Raw genomic sequence first — 19,164 nt, 5'->3', positions numbered from 1 at the left:
GGCTTCCCCTCTCCGGAGAAGCGGAGACGGGTCACCGCCCGACACAGCGGGGCACTCGGGGCGAGCCGCCTGGAAGGCCGGGCACGCGCCCCTCCAGCCGCACTGAGCACAGTCCCAGGCCGCGGAGCATGACAGCACTTCAAAGAGCAGAAATGGAGTCGGAAACATCAAGGGCTATAAAAATGGTAACTCTGATGGGAAAAATTTTAAAAAAGGAACAAGGGTCCGACAGAAAGTATAAAAAGAATTAGATAATTTAAGGCTGCGTTTATAAAAAGCAATGAATACAATGAGTAATGTACTTCAAATGTATCCAAGGCAATTTACTATGAAAATGTAAATTCATGGAAAATGGGCAAAGACAGCCTCACTCCTGAAAGACTCGATTCAGGAGCCTCTGCTCCCTCCCTTCTTGTTCCCAGCACTGGCTTCCCCCAGCCAAAGGTTTCCATCCTGACTCAAACAAACAACCAAGCATTTCTTGACCGGGTGCCCTTCGAAGACAGGAAAGCAGGCCTGCCAGCGGCCCAAGCACAAACTGATGAAGCCACAGGCTCACATGTGGGGACGGGAAAGTCTGAACCTACACTGTCAGGGGTAAATATTTATTTTGTCGATGGATCAATAATAACACTAATAACCAAACATCTCAGAGCTTGCTGTGCGGTCAGCTGGGCAGTCTCTCTCCAGGGGTCTGTGTGTAGCTGTTCCTCTCAGTCTCAGTTATCCTGGTGGGAGATCGAAGCCCACAGAAGCCAGGAGTGAGTGAAGCCTCTTACGCCTTCAGCAGCAGACTTGGATCTGGATGAAAATCGAAGCAAAAGTCCACTCTTTCCAGAAAGTCTTCAGAACATCATAACTGGAAATTAGCTCCTTCGTCATTTCATCTACGACACCCTGTTATCCTGGATTCAAACAAGTCGCTTCAACTAGCTACTTATTTTTTGACCCAAACTGTCTGCATGCACCTAAGTATGTGTTTATCTGTGTAAACAGCTGTGAAACTTCGGAAACCAAATTTTTTTAAAGCCCAGAAGATAAGCTGTGGTGCTGATAATCAAACCCAGGGCCTCATGCACGCTAGGCCAGTGCGCTACCATTGAGCCCCGCCCCTGGTTCAGACCACCTCTGCCTAAAATCGTTGTCTGGGGAAAGAAAATGAAATTCCCTTATTCGTTCTTAGCCCTCATAGTCTGAGCATCTCCACAAGTCACATCTGATCTTCATGGCGACAGACACAGGGAATTTTTCATACAACACAGCCCCTAAATTCAAGCCAGTTCCTTCATCTGGTGTTGAAGAGGAGACGAGGAATTGACACAACATACAGAGGAACTTGCCGTGGTAAACTTTACCTGCAAATGGAATGTCAGGTCCTCGGTGGTGCACAAATGCTGTGTAATATATATTCTGTGTCAGTCAGGGTCTCCCCAGGATAATTTTGGCAATATAAAACCTTAATTTTAAATATTGACTTTACATCTTAGAATGTATATAAGATTTAACCCCAACAACATAGACAAACACAAAACAAAAACAACAAAAAAGATTTAACTACACTGTATTTTCAGCTGGTAAATAACATGTAGTCTTTTACTCCAGGAGATAATGTGCTTAGAGAAATAAAATATGTGCACAAAGAGCCAAGTTTCAGGCAGAATGTAAGACATAAGAGCTATGAAATATGAATGAAATAATAACAATAAAACTTTTTGGCTGAGATACGAGGGCAACGCAGTGTAATCAGAGCAAATTTCATAGCCATGATGTCATTTAGGCTGGAACCGGAGAGTGCATTAGCGTTCAAAAGACATGTAAGATACAGTACAAGAACAGGAGTGATTTGGTAGCTTCATGTGGTTAAGATAAGTGCAGACAAACTGCAAGGGTAGATGACAGCCCAGCCGTGACAGCCAAGGTGTTTATATTAGATTCTCACCCCTGGCCGGCCAGTGACAACAGCTTCGTGTCACCAGGCTGTCACACTGGCAGCAGAGCTGACTCACCTGGCAGTTTTCAGTAACAGGAAACACACGTGAGCAAGTTTTAAGTCCATGACACATGTCCTTAACATCATTTCAGGTCATTGCCTTAAACAAAGAGGAACATCAGTGATCTCTGATTCCCCCGGTATAAAATAGCAACAGGGGTGGGGTAAGGAGTCTTAATTCATAGAGAGAAGAACTGGTAGAGAAACATGCTCATGTATCTTAAACACAAGAGCCAGATTCTTACGAAACTATTTGGGAAAGGCAATGAAAAAGAAGAAAGAAGCAAGAGAATGGGCAAAATGGTTCACAAACTTTAAGAAGACATACAGTCTTTCTACAGAAAACTCTGCCAGTACAGCCCTCACTGCATCCCTGGCTTCCGCCCACTAAGGCGACTGGTGATTTGAAGAGATGTCATAACCACAGGTATCTCATTTGCTTAGAGTGAAGTTGCTTCACTTTTACTTACTACTCCTGTCACCTGTGCACACACAGGCATAGTCAAACACACCCGTGTGCACAGACACACTTTCAAAATGCCATTTGTAGTTTTACTTAAATCCTATCAATTTCTCCAAGACCTAGATCTTGTCTTGAAGTGCTCCTAACTTATGATAAAATGTGAATGCAGACACGAGTTAGAAGACTATTAAAATAGTTTAGACAAAAGATCATAAAGGCTTGAATCCTAGTGCTGGCAATAATAATGGAAAGGAGAAAGATTTTAACAAAACTTGCTAAGCACACAAGATAGCAAAGGGCAGTAACAGTAAGAGCAGCTGACATTCACCTCAGGACTCTGGGGCTCAGACACTTTTCTGAATTGTGAACAAACACACATTAACTCCTTCCCTTTCCACAGTGCACTAGCAGGAAATACTCTTTCCATTTCCTATTTAGTGCACGTGCAACCAGGGCACAGCGGCATGACGCTAGCCGACCAAGGCCTCAAGCTAGTGAGGACAAAGTCAGGATGGGACCCCGAGTGCATGCGCCCACAGCACCTGCTCTCCACGGCAGCAAAGTGCACAGCTCGGAATATTGACTGTTCAGGGGTCACAGAAACAGAAAAGAAGTAAAGAAGGTCACTAAGAACACAAAGGACAAAAAAAAAAAAGAACACCAAGGAAAATCTCTACTTTGGACATTTTGTTTCTGAGGTCCTTAAAGAATGCAATAGATTAAAAACAAAAACCACCATGAGTTGGAGGTTTGTGTGGACGCTCATAATAGATGATTTCCAAAGCAGCTGGGAACCCGCCTGCATGATGGGGTAGAGGCACTAGAACAGGGAGTGAAATTAAAAGGTTTCCAAAATTTAGCTGAAATGACCTGAAAACCGACACACATGAACCAGCCTTGGAAAACTATTCCCTGGCAGAGGCAACTGGGGAAGCAGCGAGTATTTCATTAGACACCAGTGAGCTGAAGCCCACCTAGTGGTCACAAAGCCAAAGTGACATTGTATGTCCTTGTGAAGCAACTACCTCGGCTACTCGGGAAGGCCAAGAGGTGAGGAGCTGCCACAGGACAAGTTCTTTGCTTGAAAGGCCCCGCCCAGCAGCCTGCTGGGTAACGAAGGAAGGCAAGAGTCTCTTGAAATGTGGAGAATGGTCAAGGTGGGCAGGTCCCCGCGTAGACAACGAGTTCCAGCAGGAATGAGGAAAAGATGGGAGAGAGGTGCAAGGATAGCTGGTTGTTATTACACATCTCCCCCTCGAACGATGTGAGGCGGGTGTGACTGGGGAAGACCCACTTGTCTGCATGCTTGTAAGAATGTGATTCCCCCAACTACCTTCATCACCATGATACAACAGAACTATTTTCAAAAAGCAGCATTATCACTGAACTTGTATAGAGATACAGCACTATAAACACTCTACCTGTACAGAGATACAACTGAAAAACAAATATATACAAGAAGGAAGTACGTTTCCCCTCAACTCATCACTTTGAAAAGATACATTTAAATTTGGGGAATTGTGATTCCAGGAAGGATGGAATTTCCCTCACAGGAAAATATCTACAACTGAGAGATAAAATTCAATAATGATTTCAAAGAAAAATAAGACTGCACATCTGCTTCCTGGTAGGGTTATGATGAACACATTGGGAAATGTTTCTTTTGTTCCTATTATTAAAGGTGACCACATCAAGAAGGCATGCGATTGTGTAAAACGTTGTCTTTTACTTTGCTCACACCCAGATGAGAAACTCAAAGTGGACACAGTTCAGATAAGTCTGCGCTTCCCACAGACAAACAGCTGTTTTTTCAAGTGGCCAGTCTGTTCTACACTGTTTCCATGAGCATTTTTGATGAGGCCATTTATTTTGGACTAAATTCTGTCCTATAATTGAACAATTTGTCAGCGTTTTATACATTTGTCATCATGATCTGATGGCAGAAGTAGGTTAATCAACCCGTGGTTTTCACTGTTAAAAATAAAATGAAATAACAACCCTTGAGGCAAAGGGCCCATCTACGCTCACAAGCAATGCATTTCTTAGGAGTATGAGTGGTTGGTGTAGCACAGGAAGAGCCCAGTTCTGGGTGAACAAATCACAGAGTAACCTTTAGTATTAAAAACTACTTAACTTTTGTATTTAAGTATGATCTATTTTTAAGTGTAAAATCTCTCAGTAACTCCCCAAAGCCCCTCTTTGCAAACAGGTGCATTTCTGCATGCTGTCTTCAAAGAAACTTGCCTCAGCTTGAATTTTCCGGAATGATGGACATTTCTGCAGAATCAACACCTGAAGGTACATTCTTGTAAGACAAAGACAGCATTGACAACCTCGCACTTGTCGTTTGCTGGAAGAATCCTCTTCCCACGTGTTCTAAGTGGTTGACAGAACCCAGGGGACCCTTCACAGATCTCCAGCTCACACTAGAGTCCTTCTGCTCTTGTCTGCTGAGGGTGAGCACGGAAGGGCCAGTGACACCTGTGGTGAGGCCATGATCAAACACACAGGTTGGCCTTAGTGGAGACCGGCCGCAGTGACAGACGCGGGCTAGGAAACAGGCACTGTCAGAGTGAGGGGTACAGCTGGCGGAACATTACCTCAGCCACCGCACGGGTCATGGTGTTCACTGGGATGGTCACATCTACTTTACATAACTGGATTTCCCTTTCTGGCCCCAATCTTTTTATTCTATTGAATTCTTAGAAGTTTACTTAAAACTTTTATGACGCTCTTGTATCTATCAGGCAATGTGATAAATAATACATATAAAATTATATCCTATATAGTAGTTTATGAAATCATACATACTACATATAATTGCTTTAGGTACACTTTCAGATTAGCATGTTACATGATATTTACATATATGATGCACAAGTGGACAGAGAGACAAATAAATAGAAAATTCCCTTTATAAGTGTAGTTTTCGTGTGTAAGTTAGGAGGCAGAGGCCACATCAGCACAGATCTGTGGACTTCAGTGATTGTTGCTGAGCAGAATCCCTGAGCACCAGGTAAGGAAATCTGCTCCTCCCGCAGCGGTCCTTGTCCATGAGGAAGGGTCCCAGCACCGCTGGAACGCTGCTGTCACTCCTAAGTCATCGCTGGCACCGGGGCAGCAGAAGTGTGCTTTCCTCTCGGGACCTGGAGCGCACACCCCTGGGGCTTCTGAGCCCTCAGCCAGTGTCTCCACACAGAGCTCCAGCGGATTCACCCTGGGGCTGTTCCTCTTGAAACCCTCAACACAGCCTCAGAAGAAAGAGGCTTTGTTTTCGTGTGTAAGGAAGGAAGGAAGGGGGAAAAGGAAGAAAGAAGGCCAGGCACAAAGAGTTCTCATCAGCTCCCACTCATTCAGCCCTGTCCACAAAATCAACAATCTAATCTGGGCATTTTCTCAGGCTGCTTTTTGTTTTTGCTGTTCTGAAACATTATGAGTACATGACACAAACTAGACAAAACTTATGTTATTATTATTATTCTCTTAATCAGAGGGATTTCCAAATAGGTATCCTGAGATTAGTTGGTCAGGGCTACACCCCAATTAATTCCACAGTTAGAATTAAACAAAATGAACAAAGAAACCAAAAAAAAAAAAAAAAAGACAAAAAAACCCCCGTTACTAGTTCTGTTAAACAAGTTTAACGAAACACGCATTGCTGGAAGAACTCCCAAGTTCTGCGTTGGATGGATATTCAGTGTAGTCAGACTATCACACTGATCTCTAGGAATACTGCTTTTTGAACAGCACAGGTTGCTACTTTCCTGCAGCAGTTTTGTCTCTGAAAAGACGTCTTTTTTGAATGCAGATAATCAGAAGCGTATATAAGGTAATAATAAGGAAGCAAAATAGAGTGCTTGGAGAATTTTCATAGCTTACTAGTAAAAACTCATCATTATAATAACACATTCTAAAAAAACTAAAACAGTTTTGATACCTAAAAGGCATATTTTAAATGTTTTCGGCTGGGAAAGAGATAACTGTTCTTTTACCTTCCTGATTATGTATGACCAACACTGACATAAAGTGCTAAGTAACTGTTCATTACTTATTTGCACAAAATAACATTTTCTAACTCTACATATGCCTCAGGACCTTAACTTCAACTCCCAAAACTCTACTTAAATGTTATATTTTATTTGTGGGGGGACCGGGTGCTATGCAGGATGTCAAGGAGAGCAAAGGGGAGATGTGGGCCTCAGTCTCTGCTCCAACGAACTGATGTTTGCCGAGGAGAAAAATATTACATAGAAAGTAGTTACCTCAGTGGAGGTGTGAGAATGTGTGACCAGGAGGGACAGTCAGGATTTATGTTTTCTGGACTGGTATCTGATGGAGATGAAATGTGAACTGGTTTCTGAAAATCAAGATACCAAAACATTAAAGGAAGAAAGGGAAGAAATGCCGCTCAACATGAATAGCAGGAGCAGGGCCAGACCAGACCGTTAGAGATGCACAGCCGCAAAACATGGACCACTCTTTCACTCTCAAACTAAATATGTAGTGAGAGTGTCAGTGGTTTCTCCCTGTCATTCCGTGACGCATGTGTGAACGTCGGGGTCTGCACAGACTCTTCATGTGAGTACATGAAGATTATTTCCGTCCCCTGAAATCGTCCCCATCCTCCAGCAGGAAGAAGACAGGAGATATTCTGTGTATGGTGGAGTCGGGTGTGACCCGATACGCCTGTGGGGAGGTAGTGTGTGTTCCTTGGCGGATTTCAGGAGCCATACAAAACCAGTGCGAGCTGAACGTCAGTGAGAACGAGTGAGGGTCGATGCGCCAGGCTCCGAGAGGAAGACAAGATAGTCGCAGGTCTGGTTAGTGGGATGTTTCCACTAGAGCAAGGATACTCTGAATACCCATCGGGGAAGAATGGCAAACCAGGAGCAGGCCAGGATGGCACAGCAGCCTGGCAAATTACTTCTTGGAATTCTCTAGCACCCTCCTCTTCTATTCTCATCCACCTTGCAAGAGCACAGCCCTTACCATGCTTATGAAAAGGCTTTCTTCATTGTTCTCCTTGAAAATTATCCCTCGGTTCATCTTCCTAATGTACTAATTCTTGAGCTAGTGCTGTTCAAATCCTGCAGTGGCTTCCGCCTCCTACGGAATAAAATCCCTACTCTGTGGCCTAACTTATCAAGGCTCCTGCAACCAATCACCGTGCTTTATACTGTGGAAGAACTCAGGCAACTGGTATAACTTATTAGGTGACAGTGGTCTCAGGCACTGGGATTTGTTATCTGTGTAAAAGTCACACGTGTTTTGGGCACAAAACTGTCATCACTTCATCTCAATATACGAGTGTACCGAAGCTAATTGAGTTAAACAACTAACTACTCCTTTTTTTCAAATAAACAAACAAACAAAAAAACTCTGAATAGAATTGGATAAGGAGGCTGCGGAAAGTGCACTCCCTTTGCACCAGAGTAGGACATCAGTTCTCTGTGAGGTCACAGCCATGGAGAAGACAAATGCTAGACCGTGAAGGAGCATCAGCTCCTGCTCCCTGGGGCCTCTGCAAGGGGACTTGGGACCAGGGCCAGGCAGGGTACTTAGCTTACGGCATTTCCCATTTCAACAACACTCGAGGACATTAAAGGGGCAGTCCTGAGTCTGTAGCAAGAAAGAGAACAGATCTCTGCACAGGGATCACTTGGTAGGAGAAGAAGGAGCAACCAGGAAGCCCCAGAGAGGGAGCAGCCAGGACACCCAGGAACCTCAGAGGTCCCCACATAGAAGCCCTCAGAACAGCTCTGCTGTGTTCCCACCTCCTAAGTCCCAGGGTAAGATCAGGAACAAGAACTGTTGCCTTCCCTCTGATCGTTACTTCTTTTTAGTGACTTTGGGATTACACAGAAAACCCGCAATTAGCCTGGCGGTCGCCTGAATGACACCTAACACTAAGTGTTCAAAAAAGGACCTCCTTGGAAAATTAATATAATCCAGCTCATTTACTAAAATTCTTATGGAGACATAGCCCAACAGATTTCCAAATACTTATTCATAAAAGTAATAAATAAAAACCCATAAGAAAAAGAATTACTTTATTGTTATAAAACAAAGAAAAATAATACAAATAAACTAACCTTGAATTATATTGTTCTTTGAAACTATGTATCTCCCTCCCTCCCCCCCGCCCCTCTTCTCCTCTCTCTCTCTCTCTCTCTCTGTCTCTCTGCCTCTGTCTCTCTCCCCGCCCTGGGTAATATGGATGGAATCCAGGCCTTCACACTGAGCTACATCCCTAGTGTATTTTTAATTTGTCATTCTGAAACAGGGTCTCTTGCTAAATCATTCAATTGCCCAGGCTGGGCTCAAACTATTGTTTCTGTTGCCTCAGCCTCTCGGAGTGCTGGGATTACAGGTGTGCACCAGCACACCTGGACTGTTTCTTTCTGCTAATTTGCTCTAGCAAAATTATTCTTACTAATGAATCATCAGCAAGGCATCATTAAAAGCTTATAGAATAGAAAATGTGAGAATGTGTGTACACAGCTGTGTCCACACTCATATGCACCCATATCTGCATGTATTTACATATAGTGCATATGGGTCTCTACAAATGTCTGCATCCCTCAGCCTTTGAAAAAATAAAAGCAGATATTATCTATTAATCTATTAGGGACTCTGCCAGCAGAAGCAAAGAGTTTCCATTTTTCCCACACACTCATGACAGGGGCTCCTCTGTGGCTCAGACGGTGCAGGGGTCGCCCCCCCCCAACCAGGGCTCAGTGCCGGTGGACAGAGGCTGGAGCCACACGCTGCTGACCGGCTCGGCCCCCAGCTCGGCCCCCCAGCCCCTCCTTGGCTCCAGTTCACTTGCTGTCCTGAGCCAGGGCAGCCCTGCTGCTTCCTGTCTGTCATACACGGTCTTGCGTGCCGGGAGCGGAGCGGGGAGAGGGCGTGGGGTCCACACCCTCGCCGGCCCATCCTCCGGGATGTCTGCGGTTCTGCTGTCCACGGGCTCCGGCCTTGGGTTTTGGGTTTTCACAGAGACCGTGCTGCACAGCCGGGGCCGGGCAGTGCACTCGGGCCCCGTCGGTCTGGAGGTGCGCTGCTGCTCTGTGTGGCTGTCCTCTTCTGGGTGGGGCGGGGCACCCTCTGCACCTCCCCTCACCAGGCAGGTCCGGAACTCCTCTGGGCAGCTCACAGCAGCGAGGTCAGGGCCCTCCGACAAAACCCGAACTCCCTACACCTTAGTGTCTCAGCAGCCGCAGGGAAACAGCAGCCATTCCAACTAGGACGCTCCAGAAAGGCTTTGCAGTTGTTCAGAGAATATTCCAAGTTAGTCTTGTTTTCCCAATCTCTCAATCATTTTGCTTTCTACGAGGTAGGATTTTATAAACTGTGATTAATGCGCGACATCCGATGAGGCGTGCTCAGCAGCAGTGTCCACTACAAGCACAGGCCATGTGAAACAGATCTGAGAAAAATGTAGGGAAGTAGTTCCCACGGAGCCAGAACATCCTTCGGTCTCACTGTCACCTGCTCGGAAGTGAGCGACCGTGGAGTTCAGGGTCTGGAAAGTATCACTGAGGACCCCACTTGCTGTCTGCATCCGGCTGTGCTGCAGGGATCTATCTGCCGGGCAGAGCCAGAGCCCGGAGGGAGAGACGGACACCAGCTCTGCCCCACGTGGTCCTTGAGGACGCAGCAGCGGCTGATGCATCTCTGGGCTCCCAGTTCCCTTCCTCCTGGGGGACACTGAGCTTCCGTGTGGGAATGGACTTTGACAGCCACAGCCCCCTCATCCAGTCAGGACCAGCGCTCTGGGTGTCGTGGGCAAGCTCAGCACTGCTGTGTGGTCCAGACCGGAGCTGGGCCCCGGGCGGGAGTTTCCGGGCGGACTTCCAGACCCTCCGAGTGGGCAGTGGGTGAGTGAGCTCACCGTGTTTCCCTTGGCTTTCTGAGGAATGAGGCTAAAATAGGAAGCAGCGCACGGGCGCCAGAGCGAGGGCGCCGAACGCAAGGTGCCCAGAGCAGCACCTGGACAGAAGAGGTGTGGACAGGAAAATGGGCAGCTCGAAGTCTTCATCGGAAGCCAGAGGGTGAGCGTTGGCTCACAGGAGATGCAGGTCGTAGGACTTTTAAATTCTCACAGGAAGGAGACCTTGGGGGTACTTTTACACGTAATATCCCTGACAGAGCATGCCCGGGATGTGAAACGACTGTTCGTGGAACACTAACGACTTTGGAAACATGAATCAAAGCACCATTTCCTGAAAGAGGGAAAGACCCACATGATGGAGCCCCACGAGAAGGAGGCCGTGTGCCCCACTGGCAGCGGTGGAGGGCAGGGTGGGTGGAACGCAGACATGGCCCGGCCGGGCTCTCGGGAGGTTGACTGAGCACACGCATGTAAGCACAGCGTTCCTTCGCTATGCCCGCTGCTCCTGCCAAAGTCTTGTCCTTTGTAAAACCTGAGCGATGAATGCTCCCTGCCAAACCTCGTCACTGTGGGGCCTGAGACAATCATCCTGCAGCTCTGGGACGGGGGTGGAGCTGGTGACACGTGCAGCCAGCTTAAATGCTTTGAGCAGCTACTTTACAGGTGACGAGAGTCTTAAATTCACACACTGGTACACTGGTTTGCATTAACTTCCCATTTTAAAGGTACAAATAAACTACCCTGTTTTTATTTTTAATATCTACACACCTCCTCAGAAAGCAATCTCAAAAACAATGAATGGATTGTGGTGATTATATAGAAATATACAAATCCATAAGAAGGCAAAAAAGAAGCGGAACTGCCCAGATGTGTAGGTTCTGAATTGGAAAGTATGTTGCAGGTAAGAATTAATCAATATAAAATTATACTAATATTTTTAAAATTTTCATCTAATATGTAAAGTCCCACTGTGATAAAATATGAGATGCTTACTTTTATTTGCATGGATAATTTAAAAAATAGTACTTGGGTTTTAATTATTCACAAGCCATCCGTTACTTGAGAATATATTAGTGGGAGATAACAAAAGAGACAGTATGATAGTGGATGCAAAATGTGAGCTGCACATCTCTGTGGTATTCAAGTAAATAATCATTTAAGCAGTTTTAGTCATATTACATTGCTCTCTTTGATAAATTACCAAGTAAGGTTATTTTTTTTAAAAAAAATCTTTCATGTGTGTGTTAAAAAATTAAAACGCTGGATTTTAAGATTCCAAAGAGATCCCAGAGTGTGCCTGTCATTTCGACATTCATCTATCTTTTTCAGATACTTTCTTTATTCCATGAGATTCATTAGGTTATTTTCAAAAAGGAGGCCCTTGAGTCACACATTCTGGAACCAAGTTCTTTCCCTCCTCCCAAACAAGTCCCTGAAATGTGGTTTTTATGCTATGATTCATGTGAATTAAAAACTCCAGGAAGCAAGAAAGTATGACTAAACTTGCAACAACTATCACAGCAGAACACAGATTCAGCAGACACTGTACGGTACAGGTGCATCATTAACAAAAATGATATGGAGAAGGAGGAGAAGTAAGGAAGAGCGGGACCCTAGCTTATAAAAGCTCAGACAGAAAGGTGACAGGGCGGAATTCATGGTCCAAAATGTAAATGCAGCATGTTGAAAGATGCACCTACATAACATAGGTGAATGTGTCCATATGCATTTACATAATGTCCATGTGTCCACAGTCTATGAATATGAGGAATATGCTTAGTGAAGTATATCATGTAAATGCATCAGATATGTATCTGTAAATGCATGCATGAGTATATTACCATACATACAATGAGTATTATAGGTAGGACGGGAGGTGGCAGAGCATCTGCTGCCCATTTTACATTAGCTGGAGCACATATAAAATGTAAGTCTCAGCTTGTAGGGTTGTTGTGGGAGACAGGACCCATAGGTAGAATGTAATAGTCACCAGTCAGGGAAGGGTGTTCTATACATAACATTTGATGAAAATTAGTCTTTAATGTATTTAATGTATTTGTCCTTGAGATTTTAAGAGAGAAACATAGTTTCCTAGGCACTTTAAAGAGAGCTTTGGAAGGTAATGATCATCTAGCACCAAAGAACTCCGGCACCAATGAAGGAACTTATTATCAGTAAGATCAGACAGAAAGACAGGTGGGAAAAGCTTCCCTTTTCTAAATATTTAAGCTGATTTGTACACATAATTAATCCAATGCATGAAAGCTGTGAGGATGAAGATCTGGAAACTTTTAGCAACACAAACACTCCACTTCACTTTGAACAGAAATAGCCATGAGGCGAACAGCTAATGCACAATACGCGCCTCTTATGGCGGGATTTGTACTACCTGCTATCAGCAGAAACAAATGGCAGTGACATGGAGCCCGGAACTAGGGAGATCAACAGAGCATTCACCTGAGCATCGCTGAGCTCGCTTGCCGGAGCTGTTCACCCTGGGTACCACTTCTCACCATATGCTTTATGAGCCATTTTTACAGGCGTTTAAAAAAACTGTTAGATTTTTAGAAACATTGAGAAGACAGCGCAGACAGGTCTGCTATATCCCCACCCTATCTCCTGTTATTCACATCACTGGTTAATACTGACGTTTCCTCCATTAGTGAACCATGGTGTACTGCCCATAACTGAAGTCCATCACTGACTTAGACTTCCTCAGTTTGAAATAGTATTTTTCTCTCTTCCCAGATCCCATGATGGGTATGCAGTGCATTTAATCATGACAGTCCTCCAGCCCCCTCAGGCTGGGATGACAGCTCTCAGACTCTCGTGGTTGGGGACCCTGGGGCAGGTTTGCTATCCCTGGTTGGGCACGCTGCAGAACTCACCACTAGCATAAGCAACCTCATGTTTTTCTCATAGATTTTGAGGACAATGGTCACAGAGGCGACGTGTCACTTTCAACCTCTCCTATCAAGGACACACACCATCACCATCATTTCCAACTGTCCATGTTGAACCCGAGCCCCTGCTGAGATAGTGAGAGAGACTGGGAGGCTCATGCACCATGACCTGGCCTCCGGCTCCGTCTCCTTTCCATGCTCTGCTCCTTAGGGAGAAGTCCCTGCTCTGCCCAGCCTTCAAGAGGAACGGCATGTGCTGCTCTTCCTTAGGGTAGGTCTATGTCTCTATCTTTGTCTCTGTATCTATATAGCTATATCTATACCTATACCTATATCTATACTTGTATCTACATCTATATATACATTATGTGAATGCTTCTGCATGGGAAACCTGTCCCTTCTCCCCCGTTTATTATTTTATTCAATCATTTATTTATTTAGCCTGGTGTCATGGGTAATTTTTATACTTGTGTTATAATCAGTACTACTTTGGCCACTGGCCTCCTTTCCAAAGGGCTGCTCTGGGCCTTTGACACACTTCTATCACTGTGTGTGTGCACACGTGTGTGTGCGGGTGCCATGAACACTTTACTTTCTGACTCTTCGACCTGCCCACGTCACCCTATAAATGTCTTGTCCAGTACTGGAATCGGCTGCTCTTACAAAGACGCTTCCTTCTGCCCACTGTTGAATGGGATTAGGAAGTACAATCTGGGCACTGGTGTCAAGTATGAAACTTATTTCTAATATAAATTTAAGCTTGGAATAAAAACTAATATATTTGTGTAGTACATTTATAAAGTTTTACTAACCTTTCTCCATGCTTGGTATTTTCTAATTTTTCAGCAATGGCCACAAACTAAATATTCTGTAATGAAAATCACTACTATACTTTTAAAAAATCTGCATACATCATATGGCCCATTTAAATAAGAAAACTCTAACCAAGTCAGAAGTAGTGTTCAATACCAGTTACTCGGAAGGCTGGTGCAGGAGGTTGAAAGTTCTAAGCCAGCCTGGGCAACCTAGGGAGACCTTGGGCCAAAATGATTTTAAAAGGGCTGGGAATGTAGCTCAGTGGTAGCCACCTTTGCCTTCCATGCTGAAGGGCTTGAATTTAATCCCCTGTATTATAAAAACAAACAAAGAGAAGAAAACTCTAATTAGTATCATCTTTCACTGACCCAGTACTTGGTATCACAAGTCTACTGACGATTCTCAGCTCCAAATATCTGTTTTAAAATGTATGATATTTCCAAACTGGAGTTATTCTTTCAAATAGAATCACAAATTTGAGTCTAGCCGGGGCAACCTACGGACTTCATGAGACCCTGTCTGAAAAAAAAAAAAAAACAAAAAACACACTCAGCAAAGGGCTGGGAGGCAGCTCAGCATGAAGGTCCAGGGTTCAGTCCCCAGCACCATAAAGAAAAAAGGTTTCAAAAATTTTTGTACAAGATTTCGTTTGGCCTTAAGAAACAATTCTTTGTTCCATAAAGGTGATCACTTTCGATGAGGATCAAATATTTATCTGGAAACATCAACAATGACAAATACCAAAACCCCAGAACGCTGAATTTAATACAGTGGAGAGGGCTTCAGGAAAGGGAAAACTGAAGAGGGGGTGAAGGCCCAACACTGAGCGCGTGGGCGACTTGGGCTCCCCGTCACTGGGCCTGGGCTCACCCTGCGCCCTCCTTGGGGAGAAAGACAGCTGTGGGCCTCTGTCAGCCTCAGAGCATACTCCAGTTCCGAAAACTGCTTTGAATGGTTCCCACAGGACAAACCTATGGATCACAGTACCTCCCAGTCTCTCCACCAAGGCCAAGCCCGACAACGTCTCTAATGAGAAATTTTCAGGGTAACGCTGCTGTCCAGTGTATCCGAAATCATGTGTGTTCAGACTTATACCTAGAGAGCAGCTTGATAGGCTTCTTTCTGGACCAGGCATGACACCATATTCCCCAGAATCCCTCTAGCGTATGGACTGATTAAAGGGCAGAGCTTATAAAACACACAATGAAATTTATATAGAAAAATAGATATTCACCTGATGATAGATTAATAATGTCTCCTTCATTATTTATACCACTTTATTTTCCATAAAATAATAGTAGTATGTTTATTTTAAGGAGCTTGATAATTCACATTTTTGCCTACTTTATTGACTTTTCCTAAAAAGTAATTGTTCTATTTATTAGGGGTAAATTCTATTTAATTTGAAAAACAATGTTCTTAATTATTAGAAAACTCACTTATAAAGCACACTATAAATTGGCAGTATTAAAACTACAAGGTGTTGGGGGCTGGGGATTTAGCTCAGCGGCAAAAGCACCTGCCTGGCAAGCGCAAGGTCGTGAGTTCGGTTCCCGGTACCGGAGAAAAACAAAACAAAAAAAACAAACAAACAAAAAAAAAAAACAAAGTAAAACTATAAGGTGTTAAAGTTAGCTTGTTAAATATCCTGCAGAACAAACAAGGGATACAAAAAGAAATCATTCTTAACTTCTGAGCCACAACACATCATTTCTTAAGTGACAACATGGTCAGTACTGAAAGACAGCTTCCCACTCACAGAGACACAGGCTCCTCCGGGACAGGGACATCACCTCAGGTTTGGCTTAGTTACACCTTTCTATTCAGGTTAATCTTTGTAGCTCATCAAATTTTTATTAAAAAGGAGCAAACTGAATAAATTTTTGAGAGAAAGATTAGCAGGATGTTCAAAGATGCTTCAGTTCATGACTATTAAAATCAACCTTATTATTAACACGGAAATAAATGATCAACAGTTTATAATAATAGAATAAAAGTCACCCAAATCATTAAAGTCTATGCATGAGCAGCCCATTTCACTCCTGACATATACCATCTTTTTAAAAGCACTTAAATATTCAACTCTGCTTACTAATTTACATTACATATAAATATCTATAACCCAAGTCTGTCTCATTATGAAATTTAAAGATAACTTCAAAGGTGTTTCAGTTTTTGTCACTATACTTTTTATTTACAGTAAACCTTCCCTTTGCTTTAGCTTTCTTGATAATCATCACCTAGGAATTTAAAGGTAGGTGAACTGAGGCTTCCCTATATGATGCAGACACCCATTTATTAATTAGACAGTCCAAAAATACAACTAATAATTTTTAGCCTGTGACTTTTTCATGAAGTATTCTTATAAACCGTAACCCCTGTCTTGCCTGATCACATACTGTTTTTGTAGGCTATGTATTGTCATAAAGCCCTAGGTTTTTCATCACTTTTGCATCAAAAATAGAACTCAGACTTGAAAAAAAGCTCTGTTAAAATCTCAGAAAAATAAAGCATAAACCCAGAGATCTTTAATATGTTACTTCCTAGGCAAAAAAGATCAAAATCGTTAACTGTTTTAATGAGTTAGACGATAGGATTTAGGATATGTTCAGAATATATTAATTTAAAGGTATAAAACATTAGGACAAACTCCTTCCCCCTAGACTTTTTAATCCAGTGAGGGATTGCAAGAAACATCAAAAAATGTTAGTATGGGAAAAAATGACTGAGAACTTAAGACTGTTAGCTTGAAAAAAAATAACAAAGTTATGTCAATACTGGCGCCTTGGTGACGGCTTCCTGAAGGAGGGACTTCTCCACCTCTGTTTCCAGATGAGGAGCGGTGGGCAACGGCCGGGCTCCACCACCACTGCTGACGTTCCCTTCTTCCTCTCCTCTCAGGTGTTACGTCATGAGGGCTGAGGTACTCTGCTGGCCGCGCCACAGTGCTTCGAGTGTTTACGGCTAGAATAATGAGAACCGTTCAAAGCGGCCTACGAGTACTCCTGCTTAGCATTACTTGGCAAGGACACTTCCCCCAAAACATGCACTAGCGGAGCACTGGCCCTCTCAGACAGAACGGCAAACTTCAGAGTCAGCACGCTTTTCCCAAAGTAATGAAGCTGGAAGAATCTGAGGACATGTTAATGGACATGAAACTAGCACTGCTTTCCTCCTGGGATTGAGAAGCCGAAATTCCGCATACATAATAAAAATAGCAGAAACCTGGCCCAGTAGCTCCGCTCAAGCAGTAAACTAACTGCAGGCCCCGGGAGGGAGGGAGCCCACCGTTACATGTCGCGGCACCTGCTGGCCTGTGGAGACCTCTCCCGAGTTAACCGCTGTCCAGGAGGGGGAAGGAGCGCTCCCTGTGCGGTGGAAGAGCTGCACGTGGAATTCCCACCTTCATTACACTTCTGCCTCAAGTAACGCGTTCCCGAGTTCCAGGACAGAAAGGGGGCCGCGGGAGTAATTCGGCGCAGACAGCCGCGCTCGGGCCTGCCTGTGGTGTACTGTGCAGCCTGTCAGGAAGAGAAGCCGTTTCCTCCGCGTGGCAGTTGTTCACGTTCCTGGCCTTCCCTGTCACCCAAAATAAATCCCCACCTCCACAGACTATCACCGCACACAGACACTAAAAATGCAACTTTTCTGCCTGTAACCTTCTTTTGCAAAAGGAAGCAACACTCAGGAAGGTGAGTGCGTGGGACCGAACAAAACACCACAGCCCCTGGGGTTCTGCTCATCCTGACCATGATTCCAGAACCTTCAGAACTGCCAGGCACTTGTCCTCTCCTTTCCCCTCCCAGAGCCAGCAGGTCTGCACCAGCGTTTCCCACGCATGGTCACGGAGACAAGGAGGAGACTGAGGAGAACTCCAGCTTGGGGCTTCATTCAGCAGAGTCTTGGATTTGCTGTCAAATAATTTTTTTTTCTTTCTGTTTGCAAACCTTGTTAGACACATCTGCATTCTCTACAATACACTGAGACCCGTGTAAGCACAGCTTATCCACGTCACACACATGTTCTAGCTCCGGAGAGTTCCTGTGTCCTGTGGCCACCTTCAACCTCGATCTGAGCATCCTTCACACAGACGACCCCGGAGGACAGCCACGCACTGACCTGGAAAACCCCTCTAAGGAGCACGGAACTGTTTCCCTGAGTCCCTGCCAGGGCACCCAGGGCCACGCAGAACTCTGCCCCGCTGGGTCAGAATAGTCCACACTGTCTCCTCTCTTTACTCTCTCTCTGAAGTGAAGGCGACTGCTTAGTCCATTTAGCTATCAGCAGGATTTTCAAGAATTATAACTGTGTTTAGAGCATAAAAGCACAGATGGGTCAGTACCCACACTTAAGCCTTTGTTTCTCTCCCTTTTCATCAAGGACAGAATAGTAACATTTGCATGGCATTGTTAAGATTATTAATCATGTTACTGTAAAAGGACATGGGACACAATAGGCGTTTGACAAATGTGCTTCCCTTTCTCCACCACTTTCCATTTCATAAATGGCAAATTCCATCGGATGCGGCCCGTCCAAATCAGTGCCAGGTGGTCGTCTCCCGTCCTGGTAACCTGGCCTTATCTCACCGCACCCACTTCCTGCGTTTCCCGGCCTTTCCCCTCCCAGGGACAAGGTCTCTTCCCTGTCTCCGAACCGGCCATCACTCGGCCCCTATCTGCAGAGACCCCGTCGCCACCACTCTCAGCGACCCAGCTGAGGGGTCAGAGCAGCCGCCAGCTGCGCCCAGGGCTCCCCGCAGGGCCCCGCCCCTGGGCAGGTGCCCGGCCCTGCGCCATCTGTGCCTGTCCCCGCCCTGCAGGGCTCTCCATCCGCTGGCCCAAACCCAAGGTTGTTATGGCTACAGGATGGCGACGCTCGGGACCTGGGGCGGGTTCCCCAGTCTCCCCGGGTCCCCGCCGCCTCGCCCAGGCCAGGGGGCCCTCTGCCCGCACGCACGCTCCGGAGGGCCCTGGTCCGAGGGCTCGACACCCGGGGCGCCCCCCACCACGGACGGAAGGTGGCGAGGGCCGGCCCCCGGCGGCGCGATTGCCTCAGTGTCGCCCCGGGCTCGCAGCCGCGGTCCCCGCAGTGCCGGGAG

The 19,164-nt window shown here is 45.3% G+C and overlaps 1 protein-coding gene across 1 annotated transcript in view; it reads right to left on the bottom strand.

The window, feature by feature from the left end:
* The window catches only part of Sema3d (sema domain, immunoglobulin domain (Ig), short basic domain, secreted, (semaphorin) 3D), a gene marked incomplete in the record, with an annotated part of 153,608 nt that extends 136,649 nt beyond the window's left edge, over nucleotides 1–16,959 (bottom strand). Inside the window, 1 exon segment of the mRNA XM_005377189.2 lies at nucleotides 16,845–16,959.
* Nucleotides 16,960–19,164: the final 2,205 nt, after the last annotated feature.

This window comes from Chinchilla lanigera, unplaced genomic scaffold (genome assembly GCF_000276665.1).
Source record: "Chinchilla lanigera isolate Chin_1 unplaced genomic scaffold, ChiLan1.0 scaffold00009, whole genome shotgun sequence".
Lineage (NCBI taxonomy): Eukaryota > Metazoa > Chordata > Mammalia > Rodentia > Chinchillidae > Chinchilla > Chinchilla lanigera.
Note: the sequence above shows the minus strand (reverse complement) of the source record. Positions and strands in the feature narration are given on the sequence as shown.